Genomic DNA, 14,634 nt, shown 5'->3' with positions numbered 1-14,634 from the left:
TGGCGTATTGTAAGCACTCACTAAGTGATGCTTATTAGCCTTGGTGATATTTATTGCCTACTACCTGCCAGGACTTATGCAGTATATTATAAAATAGGATGTAAAATAAGACCCAATATGTACATGTGGAAAACACATATATGGTTATATGTATACATGATTGGGACTACAAAGAAAAAAATTCTGGAATGGCATAAACCAAAATATTAACAAGTGATTAGGAGAGGTTTTCATTTCCTTCTGTGTCTTTGTACATTTCCCAAAGTTTTCTGTAAGTCAACAGATTACTTTTGTAACGCAAACAAAGAAAATTGGGGGAAATCCATTGGAAGCACAATTCATTCTGAAATGGGAGGAATACTTTATTTCAAGAAAGCAATAAAAGCTTAAAATCTTTTAAGAGGCACGCTAGCTTAATCGCCCCAGGAGGGAAGAAGTAGCTATTTCTCAACAAAGCTGAGCAAACCCTGCTGACTTCACCGGCAGTGGCTGTCACCGTTGGTTCTCGAACAAGGACCTCAGGATTAGAAAGACTTCAGAGGCAACCACCCATCTGGTGGTCACCTGAGTGGGGCAAATGGCTGCTTTTCAAATCTCATTTTCAGCTCTTCTGAGGCCAAACCCAGCCCTCCTGCCCCCCAGTCACTCTTCTCCATGATATACACATCCTTCCCGGCTAGAGACTGGTGCAGGTGCAACAGCAGGGAGTGGTTCCCCCAGCCCCCCCCAGCTAGGAAGGCAGATCCAGCGGCCAAGCAGGGACCCACCTGGGCCCCTTAGAGAGCGGCTTCCACAGATGGAACCAGTCGGGTCTGGGAAGGTGGGGGAGGGAAGAGGAAGTGGAAGAGCGGCACGTGGGAGATTCCTAAGACTTTCTCACCCAACTCCCACCCCAGGCTCAGGGGGTGGGGAGGGGGCAATGAGGAACTGCGTCTTGCAGACCGAGAGGCCTCAGGCAAGCTGAGAGCCTGGCTCGAATCCCACAGGTAGTAGAGGAGCGCTACCGAGCGCGTGTGCTCCATCTCCGGCAGCATCAAAGCAAATGTTGAAGGAGCGGCAGGTCGGAGAGCTGAGCTTACGCAGCGCTGCTTCTCAGCTTGGGACGGTGCGATGCCGGTTCCTTCTGACAACAGAGCCTTTATTCTTTCAGGCTGTAAGTCAGTAGACAGGCCTTCCTCAAGCGATGACTGTGCATCCACTCACACTGTCCTGGGTCCTGAGCTTCGCGCTAGAAACAGAACAGAAAGAACGCTGCACTCGTCCCATTTACAGTTCATGGGGAAGAGGCAGAAAATACCAAGTGTGTGAACCCCGGAGGGGCGGAGGGGAAGAAAAGCAAGGCAAGGAAGACAGGCTCGCAGGTCTGGTCGAGGTGCATCTCTGGGTCCAGGGTGCTCTGAGGCTTTGGAGAAGGGAGAGTTATTCTGCACGAGGGGTGGAGGGAGACTGGGGGTTCCCACGGAATCCAGGTAAGGAGGTGGGGGGAGGGAAAGGAAGGGGCAAGCTTCGTGCTGGGGACCTGCCCTAGAACACTCGCCTCCCTCAAGTTTCAGGGAAAGCCATAGTGCATAGAGACAAAACATTGAAGAGCTTAGTTTCTTATGGAAAAATAAATGAAGAGGCCGCGATTCATATTGGGGTTAAAACACACATGGGCCCAGAAGTGAGAGAGAGTGAGGTACCCTGAGAACTAAAAATGGTTCATTCCCCCAGAGCCCAAAGCCTGAGGTGGGAAGGGGGAAGAAGGGGGCCCCTGGGGGCGGGAGGACAGCGGGGCCCCTCCCTCATACAGCTCAAGGCCACGTGCTTCACTCCCAGGTACAGTCCCAGCCTCTCTGCCTCTTTTCTGTGATTACTTCGAGTGTGAGCACGGTGACCCAGACCTTGCAGAGTCCCACCTCAGAGTCGGGTCGATGTCCCTGCCACCCTGTGGCAGGACTCGGGAAGCCTCCTCTGAGAGGGCCAAGGACACCTGGCCCTCTGCTAATAATGCCCTTTCATGGGCATCAGGGGCCCCGGAGGCAGGACGGCAAGCATTTTCCCCCAGCGGCCACCTGCCCTGCCCTTGGACTTGAAGTTCACCCTGTGGTGACGCGGCCAGCTCTGGGCAGTGACTAAGCTGGGTTTGAGGCGAGTCTTTCCTTGATGGGCAGTGAATCCTTGGAAAAAGCCCACTCCCTCTGCAGGGGGTTTCTTCCCCATCTGTGGTTGGCTCATGCTGCAGTCATAGATTCCATGCTGTCCTCTTCCCCATTTTCTAAAGCCCCTTGAAATCCTGTTCCTGTGGGGAATGGAAGGCAGCTCTTGCCAGCCAGAACGCAACTCTCCATCACTCCGATCTTCCGCCCTTGAGCTCCGCAGGCCTCCTGCCTTCCAGGCGCTGGAGCACCCAGGCCTGTCACTGCCGCACCCCCCATCTCTCTGGAGCCCTTCACCTGGTCAGCTGGGGGACAGACAAGAAACAACTGCAATCCAGTATGACATACACCCTAATGGGGGTCAGCCCAGGGCCCTGTGGGCTTAAAGAATATTCTCAACCTAATTAAAAGTGAAGAGTTAACATTTTATTCAGCAGAAATGTTTAGGACTTAAGCCCAGAAGACAGCATCTGAAGTAACCCTGAAAAAAAACTGCTCCAAGGAGATAAGGGGAGGAACCAAATTACATAGAAGTTTTGCAACAAAGGTCAGAAGATTATCATTAAGGAAAACCAGATATCCCAAGTTAAGGAATTTAGTACTTTTCTACATGGAGGAAGGTGCAAGAGTCTGGGCTCACTGATATCATTCCTTTCATATGTACCTCAGCTATCTGGGGCCGGTACCCTGTGTTTTTACATCCTGAGCTTCCTCTCCTCAGGGCTCACCATAGGGAGTGATTGTGATCTGAATGGCTGCTAGATAGCAAATGACCATTATATCTACTGCTGTGGGCAAGAATTTCTTAGAGGAAACGGAGTAGCCCTCATAGTCAACAAGAGTCTGAAATGCAGTACTTGGGTGCAATCTCAAAAGAGACAATAATCTCAGTTCATTTTCAAGACAAACCATTCAACATCACAGTATTCCAAGTCTATGCCCCAACCACTAATGACGAAGAAGCTGAAGTTGAACGGTTCTATGAAGACCTACAACACCTTCTAGAACTAACAACAAAAAAAGATATCCTTTTCATCATAGGAAATTGGAATGCAAAAGTAGGAAGTCAAGAGATACCTGGAGTAACAGCAAGTTTGGCCCTGGAGTGAAAAATGAAGCAGGGCAAAGGTTAACGGAGTTTTGTCAAGGGAACACATTGGTCATCGGGAATACCCTTTTCCAGCAACCCAAAAAATGACTCTACACATGGACATCCCCAGATGGTCAACACCTATATCAAATTGATGATGTTCTTTGCAGCCAGTGATAGAGAAGCTCTATACAGTCAGCAAAAAAAAAAAAGACAGGGAGCTGACTTTGGCTCAGATCATGAGTTCATTATTGCAAAATTCAGGCTTATATTGAAGAAAGTAGGGAAAACCACTAAGCCATTCAGGTATGACCTAAATCAAATTCCTTATGATTATACAGTGGAGGTGACAAATAGATTCAGAGGATTAGCTCTGATAAACAGAGTGCCTGAAGAACTATGGATGGAGATTCATAACATTGTACAGGAGGCAGTGGCCAAAACCATCCCAAAGAAAAAGAAACACAAGAAGGTAAAGTAGTTATCAGAGGAGGTTTTACAGATAGCTAAGGAAAGAAGAAAAGCAAAAGGCAAGGGAGAAAGGGAAACATATACCCAACACTCAACTGAAAGCAGAGTTCCAAGGATGCAAGGATGAGCACAACTAAGGACAATAAGGACCTAACAGAAGCAGAAGAGATTAAGAAGAGGTGGCAAGAATACACAGAAGAGCTATACAAAAAAGGTCTTCATGACCCAGATAACCACAATGGTGTGATCACACATCTGGAGCCGGACATCCTGGAGAGTGAAGTCAAGTGGGCCTTAGGAAGCATCACTACGAACAAAGCTAGTGGAGGTGATGGAATTTCAGCTAACTGTTTAAAATCATGAAAGATGATGCCACCAAAGTGCTGCACTCAATATGTCAGCAAATTTGGAGAACTCAGCAGTGACCATAGGACTGGAAAAGGTCAGCTTTCATTCCAATCCCCAAGAAGGGCAATACCAAGAATGTTCACACTACTATACATTTGTGCTCCTTTCACATGCTAGCATGGTTATGCTCAAATCCTTCAAGCTAGGCTTCAGCAGTTTGTGAACCTAGAACTTCCAGATGTACAATGTGGGTTTAGAAAAGGAAGAAGCAGAGATCAAATTGCCAATATCCATTAGATCACGGAGAAAGCAAGGGAGTTCTGGAAAAACATCTACTTCTGCTCACTGACTATGCTAAAACTTTTGGCTGTGTGTAGTGAAAGCCCCTCAGTCGTGTCTGACTCTTTGTGACCCCCATGGACTATACAATCCATGGAATTCTCCAGGCTAGAATATTGGAGTGGGTAGCCTTCCCCTTCTCCAGGGGATCTTCCCAACCCAGGGATCAAACCCAGGTCTCCCACATTGCAGGTGGATTCTTTACCAACTGAGCTATGAGGGAAGCCCCTTTGACTGTGTGGATCACAACAAAGTGTGGAAAATTCTTAAAGAAATGGGAATACCAGACCACCTTACTCACCTCCTGAGAAACCTGTATGTATGTGAATCAAGAAGCAACAGTTATTAATAGAACTGCACATGGAACAACTGACTGATTCAAAATTGGGAAAGGAGTATGACAAGGCTGTATATTGTTGCCCTGCTTATTTAACTTACGTGCAGAGTAAATCGTACAAAATGCTGGGAAGGATGACTCACAAGCTGGAATGAAGATTGTCGGGAGAAATATCAACAACCTCAAATATACAGATGATACCACTCTAATGGCAGAAAATGAAGAGGAACTAAAGAGCCTCTTGATAAGAGTGAAAGAGGAGAGTGAAAAAGATGACCTGAAACTCAACACTGAGAAAACTAAGATCATGTCATCTGGTCCCATCACTTCATGACAAATAGATGGGGGAAAGTGGAAACAGTGACAGATTTTATTTTCTTGAGCACCAAAATCACTGCAGATGGTGACTGCAGCCAAGAAATTAAAAGACGCTTGCTCCTTGGAAGAAAAGCTAAGACAAACCTGCATATTAAAAAGCAGAGATATCACTTTACCAACAGAGGTCCATATCGTCAAAGCTATGGTTTTTCCAGCAGTCATGTGGAAAGTGACATGGAATGTGACAGTTTGTTCTTAAAGAAGGTTGTGTATGTGTTAGTCACTCAGTCATGTCCGACTCTGTGACCCCATGGACTGTAGCCCGCCAGGCTTCTCTATCCATGGAATTCTCTAGGCAAGAATACTGGAGTGGATTGCCATTCCCTTCTCCATCCTGAATATTCATTGGAAGGTCTGTTGCTGAAGCTGAAGTTCCAATTATTTGGCCACTTGATGTGAAGAGCCAACTCCTTGCAAAAGAATGTGACACTGGGAGAGATTGGAAGCAAAAGGAGAAAGGGGCAGCAGAGGATGAGATGGTTAGACAGCATCACTGACTCAGCGGACAAGAATTTGAGCAAACTCTGAGAGACAGTGTAGGACAGAGGAGCCTGGAGTGCTGCAATCCCTGCGGTCCCAAAGGGTAAGACACGGCTGTAGCAACACAGCAACAGCAACAACAGATTGCAGGTATTCGCCTCCTTCCTGAATTCCCTTAGGGCTCACAGGCTCACGTTAGAGGGCTGCAATCACTGATGGCCGTGACATCTTTGTTTACTGATACAGCAGGAAATATTCCATTTCTTAGCCCTCTGGGGACCTGGACACTGGGGCACATAAACCAACCTGGGTAGGCTGGGAAAGGCTGCCCAGAACTGGAGGCAGGTAATTGTAGAATTAGACCCTTGAGTCCAGTTAGCCTGGTCAAGAAGTAGGGCCAGGACAGTTCAGAGAGATGCATAGACGTGAGAAAGAAGGAGTATCAGGGTCTGATGAGCAGGCTGGCCTGGTGAACTACACACTTGCTTACATTTCTACACCCTGATGAACTCAGACATGGCTGTGGGACTTGCCTGGTCAATGAAATTTGAGCAGCGGTGACACCCATGTCACTTCGAGACAGAAATGCATGGCTCAAGACCCAGCGTCCTCTCTCCTCGCCTCTGTATTAGTGGAAGCACATGTCAAGCCAGAGTTTTCATCAGCCTGTGTCCCTAAGGGACTGAACTGAACAGAGCCCCCTGCTGGTCTGAATGGCCATGTAATGTGAGCAAGAAATGAACTTGCTGGCTCACTCACTGCAGCAACCCCCAGCCTGTTCCTAACTGATACCATTGGCCTGGCTACATAAGCTTATATGGGGAGGTATCAGGGTGCAAGCCTGCATATGTGTACTGTCAGCTAGATCTCCTATTACTCTTTTTCAAGAGCTCACATAGATCGGAATCCTGATCTTTGTCATTTACTAGTTCTGAGTCCTTGAACAGTTTAGTAAAACCCTTTGAACCTAATTGGTGGCTCAGAGGTTAAAGCCTCTGCCTGCAATGTGGGAGACCTGCGTCCAATCCCTGGGTCAGGAAGATCCCCTGGAGAAGAAAATGGCAACCCACTCCAGTATTCTTGCCTGGAGAATCCCATGGACGGAGGAGCCTGGTGGGCTACAGTCCACATGGTCGCAAAGAGTCAGACACAACTAAGCGACTTCACTTTCACTTTATCCATCTATAAACAGAAAATAATGAAAATAATTTTACCTACTTCACAAGGCTGTTGTGTTTCCTGAGCAAATGAATGCTGGGTTTTCCCTATCCCCCATTATGATGCTTGGACCACCTGTTCCAAGTCACCAGAATACTTGTTTAAAATGCAAATCCCTCACCCCTGCCCCAGACCTACTGAATCCGAATTTCTGCGGGTGAGTCCAGACATCTGTGCTTTTAGAAAGCACTCCAGGTAGTATTTCTCATGCTGGAGTTTAAGAACCACTATCCTTAAGGCTTTGATGGATAGTCCAGACCTCTGCAGGGAGGAAGGATCATTGAATGGAGGGTGACTTTTGGTCTGAGGCCAAGAATCTTTGGCCTGCCACTGACCTAGGTGGCTGCAGTGCCTTGGATAAAAGCCAAAGGTTTAAAAGCCCTGTATTACTTAGAGATCAAGTCACCCCGCTTGAAGCCAGCCCGGTTTGTACAAGCCCAGCATTAGTCAGCCCTCTGCAGCCAGCCTGGTAGAGCTTTCTGTGAGATGTCCTTCTCTAGGCATTGCCTTCAGCAAGGTAGCTCTCCCCTCCTTACCCACCTGGCTTAGGAAGGCTCAACCTCTTGGGGCTTTTGCTACCAGTTCCTTTTCCTTCCAGGCAAGCCTGATTCTTAAGAGACTCTGTAAAATTGAGGCCAGGGAGATGACTGCAAGATTAGACCCTGGGATGTAGCCTTCTGAGTATATAGAGCTATCCAAAGGCCACAGAGGAGAAAGAAAGATGCTCCAAGTCACCTATACGACTGCCCAGCCAGGCCCAGCCGCTTGCTCTGCTGTCAGCTTCCTCCCAACACATGCCACCGCCGAATGACTCTTCCGAAGCTCTGCTCCACACATGCGCGCGAGAGCACACATGTGGCTCCTGATTCCCTGCCCGGGGAATCAGGTCTTAACTTCTTGCTCTGGCTTTCAGAACCTCCGAGTCACACTGCACTTTGTCTTTCTAATCCATTCTCCCCCTGCTTTCTCAACCGACTAAGTTCTCTCCTCCCTCGCCCTGTGACTCACCTGGGCTGATCACCTGTAGCAGATGCTGCTGGTGCCCTACCCAGACTGCTGTTTCTAGGCTGGCACCCCATCCACTGGTACAAGGCACAAAAGACTGGCCCTCTGTCTCCAGGGAGGGCAAGCCTGCAGTGCCAGCCTCTCTCCAGAGCTCCTGTTATGCCTCAGCAGAACCTCATCTTTGCCTGGCCTCTCTTCCCTTCACCTATCCTGTTTTCCTCACTTTCTCCGAGACGTTTCTATAGAGAGAACCCCCTTGAAAATCACTCCCACAAGAATCCCTCAATAGGGCTTTGCTCCCAGAAAGCTTCACCTGAGGCTCTCCTGTCATCTGGGAAGTTACCTTGAGGAGAGGGTAGCCACCAATTTTACCTCCAGGCAGGCAAACTCAGAGGTCACAGGGCAGGAAGGTTTGCAGACCAAATTAAGATGCTTGAATCACATAATTTATTTAGTCAATTTAAAACACAGTGAGCAGACTTCCCTGGTGGTCTAGGGATTAAGAATCTGCCTTCCAGTGCAGGGGATGCAAGTTCGATCCCTGGTCGGGGAACTAAGATCCCACATGCTGTGTGGCAGCTAAGTCCACGTACCACAGCTAAAGAAGCCTGAATGTCACAATGAGGAGCCCATAGGCTGCAACGAAGACCCAGCGCAACCAAAATAAATAAATATATAAAACACGGTGAGAAGCAAGGGACAGGGAAACACACTTAGGATAAGTGCCAGCAGGTAGAAGGATCACCTACCTGAATCCTGGATAACACACATTCACATATCTCATCCTTTCTCTGCCATAGCAGCCTTCTCCACTCACGGTGCAGCTAAGGGTTCAGAGGTAAGGCCAAGCCAAGGGGATCAGCTGGAGGATGGCATGTGGAACCAAGGCACAAACTGCCTCTGTCGGAAAGATGCAGGGGCAGGTACCCCTGGTCACACTGCAGCACCCCAGTTAATCTGCTGAGCAGTTAGGGATTTTATCTATGTTTCTTAGACATAATGAGTGTCACAGTTGGACAGCCACCTTGGGAATAACACTGCTTCCATCTAGAGAAGACATGAGCCAAGCCTTGTAAATATCTAAGGTTTAGTTGGTCTTTTCATTGGTGAGTTTCCCAGGTGGTCCAGTGGTCAAGAATCCACCTGCCAGTGCAGGAGATGCGAGAGATGCAATTTCGATCCCTGGTTGTAAAGATCCCCTGGAGAAGGAAATGGCAACCCACTCCAGTCTTTTCATTCCTCTGTTGATAAGTAACATTCTCATTTCTTTCATCATCTTATCTATATTCAACACATATACATTCTGTTTATTCTGTGTCTAAGATAACTCATAGGCGACTTACTACTATACATAACGTCTCCAGTTTTCTGTAGCAGAGTTGAATATTCTTAAATTACACAGCAAAGACAAGACATTTCCTTTTTTCAGAATTACCACCTCCTACCCATTGGTTCCCATTGCTCTTTGTATCACTCCTAATTGTTATGCTCCGTGTCCGTGTCCCCTACCCGACCGAATGAACAAGTCCACCAAAGTAATGCAAAAGGCATAAAGGGAATTTATTTCTGGCGCGCCAGGGTCCTAGCCTCTCCGACACAGCAGAATGCGGCTGGACCCCGAACAAAGAGGTATGGCGGTTTATATACAGTTTGTCCCTTAGTCCAGCAACAGGCATAGTTGGCACTACCTGATTGGTTACATGCGAAGCTGAGCTCATACATTCCCCTGATGCTGCTTCCCTATAGATTTTTTCTTATTTGGTTATGGAATGTTTAGCGCAGGAGCTACTGACCTCCTTATTTGGTTATGGAATGTTTAGCGCAGGAGCTACTGACCTCCTTATTTGGTTATGGAATGTTTAGCTCAGGAGCTACTGACCTCCTTATTTGGTTATGGAATGTTTATCGCAGGAGCTACTGACCCAGGTCCCTGATGTAGTTACACACCTCACTAAGTCTTCCGATAACCTAACACTAATACAAAACTACATTCTTCAGTAACAGAATTGGGCTTCAGGATCTGAACATGGTCTGTCTGGTTCTAAATTGGATGCACACGCCATTGTGCCATGCGACGTGTTATTTGGGAACATGGCTTATCTCCCCTACAAATGGTAGGGAGCCTGTAGTCTTGTCTCTGTATGTCCTACCATCTCTCTCTGTCTCCCTTTCACATGCGCTGGCATGAACACGGTGCTTGCCCATGGTGGGCCCTCTGAATGCTGATTGTGCGTTTCAATCAAATCTATTAACATTTAAACAAGAGCACAGCCAGTCTGCTTTCCTGCACCACCCTCACTTGACTTAAAAAGCCGGAGGACAGACACAGGCTTCCTCCTCCAGTAAATCTCTGGGCAGGATTTAGGGCTAAATCCCAGCTTCTATTTGCCAGATTCAGACTGTGAACACCAGGATCCTGATGTCTCTCCAGATTTAAGAACGCAGTATCCTGCCCCCATGCAGCTTTAAAACCAGGAGCCTCTGTCCCTTTTCAGCTGGTCCCCCATCACAGCGCTGAACTGAGCTTTTATATGTGAAGAAAAGGAAAGTCACTCAGTCATGTCTGACTCTTTGCGACCCTGTGTGCCAGGCTCTTCTGTCCGTGGGGGTTCTCCAGGCAAGAATACTGGGGTGGGTTGCCATTCCCTTCTCCAGGAGATCTTCCTGATCCAGGGACCAAACTCAGGCCTCCCACATTGCAGGCAGATTCTTTGCCATCTGTACCACCAGGGAAGGCTTATATATGAAGAGCGCTTGCTGAATTTCCAGAAGAGCCATGGCAGGAAACTGAATGGCAAGGTAAGAGTGTAACCCTGTTCAGTTCAGTTCAGTTCAGTTCAGCCACTCAATCGTGTCCGACTCTTTGCGACCCCATGAACTGCAGCCTGCCTGGCCTCCCTGTCCATCACCAACTCCCGGAGTTTACTCAAACTCACGTCCGTCGAGTCGGTGATGCCATCCAGCCATCTCATCCTCTGTCATCTCCTTCTCCTCCTGCCCCCAATCCCTCCCAGCATCAGAGTCTTTTCCAATGAGTCAACTCTTTGCATGAGGTGGCCGAAGTATTGGAGTTTCAGCTTTAGCATCAGTCCTTCCAATGAACCCAGGACTGATCTCCTTTAGAACGGACTGATTGGATCTCCTTGCAGTCCAAGGGACTCTCAAGAGTTTACTACTCCCTTAATATCAGAGCAGAGGGGGTGATACAGTCCATTAAGAAATAAAAATCTCAATGCTGGCCAGTCGAGTTCATACATAGAGCTTTACTTCAGGTTCAAGACATCAATCCCAATGCACACAGAAGTCACTGGAGATGGAGATTTAGGAACACCCCCACTTCTCAAACTGTACTGAACTACTTCTCTAGCTCCTCAAAAGAGTACAGGGTCATAATAACCTATAATGGAAAAGAGTCTAGAAAAGGAAATAGATACAGATATATATGTATAAATGAATCACTTTGCTGTACATCTGATACTAACAGAACATTGTGTATCAACCTTCCTTTCAATTAAAAAGAAGGTGTGGGGTCTTTGTTCTAGCCATTCTACCCTGCACCCTATATATGGCCAGCCTCTCCCAGTTAGAAGGGCAGCCTCTCCCCTTTGCACTCTTTCTCATGTTTTCTCTCTCCCTTAGGCTGCTTTTCGATGATGATGAGGCCAGTTAACATTGATCAAGCCATAGGTTGGGTTCCAGGAAGCAAACTCTGAGACCACACAGAGGATGTGCTGTTTGGATCAGCATCTGCAGAAAGGGAAGGAAATGAAGCAGGACTGGATGGAGGGAGAAACAGAGCTGAGATGGAAAGCCAACAAAGGCCTTCATCAACCTTCCAGAGCTCTAGAACTGGGGTGTCCTCTTCGGGTTGTCCTGAGTGGAGGCAAGGGATCCAGCCTTTATAGATCTCATAGGTCAGTCCTTGGATGCAAGATGATTCCCTAAAGAGACCATGGGCTTGAGTGACACGATCACCTTCAACAGGGGCAATCCTCGTAAAGGGCTGGCAACTGAGCACCCCTAGTAGCTAGACAGATAAGTCCTCTACGCCAAAACCATGATCAAGTGGCGCATTGCAAACCAGGTATCATCTTACACCCTTCACCTTAACCCATTTAATCCTTGCAACAATTTTTTGAGGTAGACACTACAATTATCTCCTTTTGCATGTGTTATCTGTTGCACAGAGAGGTTAAATACCTTGCCTGATGTCACACAGCCAGGGAGTGGTGGAACCAGGATTTAAACCCAAGCAGTCCATGGGGTTGCACAGAGTCGGACACAACTGAAGCGACTAAGCAGCAGCAGCAGCAGCAGTCTGACTCTGATGGTCATCTGCCCACCACTCCTCCCATGCTAGTCAAAGAAAAGCCAGCAAAAACTGGACAGAAATTTTCCCTAAGCATGTAGAAGAGTGTTTAGCAAACAACAAGCATACATAGTGTTTTGAATAAATTGGTTCAGTTCAGTCGCCCAGTCGTGTCTGACTCTTTGCGACCCCATGGACTGCAGCATGCCAGGCTTCCCTGTCCATCACCAACTCCCAGAGCTTGCTCAAACTCATGTCCATCGAGTTGGTGATGCCATCCAATCATCTCATCCTCTGTCGTCCCCTTCTCCTGCCTTCAATCTTCCCCAGCATCAGGGTCTTTTCAAATGAGTCCGTTCTTCGCATCAGGTGGCCAGTGCTGGAGTTCACAACAAACTGATTCACACAGGGAAAAGCCAGTGCTATGGGTTTTATGCTTTCTGCCCATGCGGTAGCCTTGTCCTCAGGATGGCTTCCATGAAGGTCATAAGATGGACATACAGCTACCTGTATCCGTGTCTATACCAGGAGAGGAGAGAATTTCACTGCCACATCCAGCAGAAGACTCAGGTGTCACACTGCACTCTTCCATCTGAACCAAGCATGGAGGCAAAAGGATTGATATTCTCCAGATTGGCTTCAAACAATCAGAAACCCTCTTGACATCCCACCGAAACCCAGAAGGAGAATCTGGATGCTCTTTGGAAGTGGGGAGAAGAGGAATGGATATTGAGTAGGTAACCAATGAACATTCACTACATTCTTCATCCCAGGGGTCTCCAAGTCCTTGAAACTTTTTGTTTCTTCCCCAGGATCTGGCTTCACCTTGTCCTTCTCTCCTTCCTAAAATGTCCATGACCTACCTCCATTCTACTGCTAAAGGTTTAGGGAAATAGGTAGCCATCAGATCCTGTGGGAAAAAGTGAACAAGAAGAAAGCAGTCCCACTGAGAGTGGGGTCTGGGCTTGGGATGCAGATGTATAAGATAATCAGATTATTTGTGCAATTGGATTAATCTCTTTGCAGAGCCTCAGTTAATGGGCTATGGCCACACTATCTAAAATATGCCTACACTCCCACTCTAGTCACTCCCCTCTTTTCCTGCTTTATTTTGTTCATAACCTTATCTCCATCTGGACGTGTATTTTTTGTTGTTGTTGTTGTTTATTCATTTGTTTGAAGTCTGTTTTCTCCACTGGAATAGATCCTCCACAAAAAGAACTACTTTATCTCATTCAACACTGAGAGTTTGCTCGATGGATTAATGGCTAGATGAATGGATGATTAATCATTTCCTTTATGTTGCTACAGTAACAGGCTCAGACTCCTTCTCCACCTTGATGGGCATTACCATCAAGACCCCTTTCTACTATTCTCAACTTGAAAGTGACAGGCCCCAGGAAGACAGTTGGAGAAAGGCAAGAGGGGAAATGCCATCCTATCTCAAAGAAATCACTGACTATTCTCATGCCCTAGAGAACGTCTTATCCATAGATACTGATCATCTCCAGGTGGCCCCCAGTTTTTAGAGAGAACAAATCAATGAAACCATTTTGTCTATAAGATTTTTTCAACCATCTTTTCAATTCTTCAGTTCAGTTCAGTTGCTCACTCATGTCCGACTCTTTGTGACCCCATGGACTGCAGCACGCCAGGCTTCCCTGTCCATCACCAGTTCCCAGAGCTTGCTCAAACTCATGTCGGTTGAGTCCATGATGCCATCCAACCATCTCATTCTCTGTTGTCCCCTTCTCCTCCTGCCTTCAATCTTTCCCAGCATCAGGGTCTTTTTAAATAAGTCAGCTCTTCACATCAGGTGGACAAAGTATTGGCGCTTCAGTATCAGTCCTTCCAATGAATATTCAGGACTGATTTCCTTTAGAACTGACTATTGGATCTCCTTGCAGCAGAAGGGACTCTCAAGAGTCTTCTCCAACACCACAGCTCAAAAGCACCAATTCCTCAGCGTTCAGCTTTCTTTATGGCCCAACTCTCACATCCATACATGACTACTGGAAAAACCATAGCTTTGACTAGATGGACCTCTGTTGGCAAAGTAATGTCTCTGCTTTTGAATATGCTGTCTAGGTTTGTCATAGCTTTTCTTCTAAGGAGCAAGCATCTTTTAATTTCAATTCTTAATAATTATTAAATTGATAGGAATCACACGTAACACAACAAGGCCAGAAATAGTAGGTTCACCTTGGCTAACATTTGATTTAGGTGGATTATCTTGGCCACGTGTGTTCTCGTTGTCCACAGGCTCTCCATCCAGAGAATCTATCCATTCTCATGTGGTGATCTAGGGGCACCGATTAAGGAAAGAATTAAAAAACCACAGAATTTGAAGCCAGTCTCCCTGAGTTCAAATCCCAGCTCCACTTCTTACTCTCCAGGGGGTCTGGAGCAACTTAATTGATCTTTCCATGCCTCCGATCCTCCTGCATAACATGAGGATATGTTACCAGCTACTGCAAAGGACTGTTGTGAGGATGAACAAGTTATTATACGCACAGCAATA

General features: G+C 47.0%; 1 long non-coding RNA gene across 1 annotated transcript in view; it reads right to left on the bottom strand.

Annotated features, from left to right (window-relative positions):
• Positions 1-344: 344 nt before the first annotated feature.
• Positions 345-14,634, bottom strand: part of LOC138443912 (uncharacterized) — a 28,276-nt gene continuing 13,986 nt past the window's right edge. Inside the window, exon 2 of the long non-coding RNA XR_011258359.1 lies at positions 345-1,228. This is a non-coding gene — a long non-coding RNA (uncharacterized lncRNA). The remainder of the gene's footprint in view (positions 1,229-14,634) is intronic.

Source organism: Ovis canadensis, chromosome 7 (genome assembly GCF_042477335.2).
Source record: "Ovis canadensis isolate MfBH-ARS-UI-01 breed Bighorn chromosome 7, ARS-UI_OviCan_v2, whole genome shotgun sequence".
Lineage (NCBI taxonomy): Eukaryota > Metazoa > Chordata > Mammalia > Artiodactyla > Bovidae > Ovis > Ovis canadensis.
The sequence above is the reverse complement of the archived record's forward strand: the minus strand, read 5'-3'. Positions and strand labels throughout refer to the sequence as shown.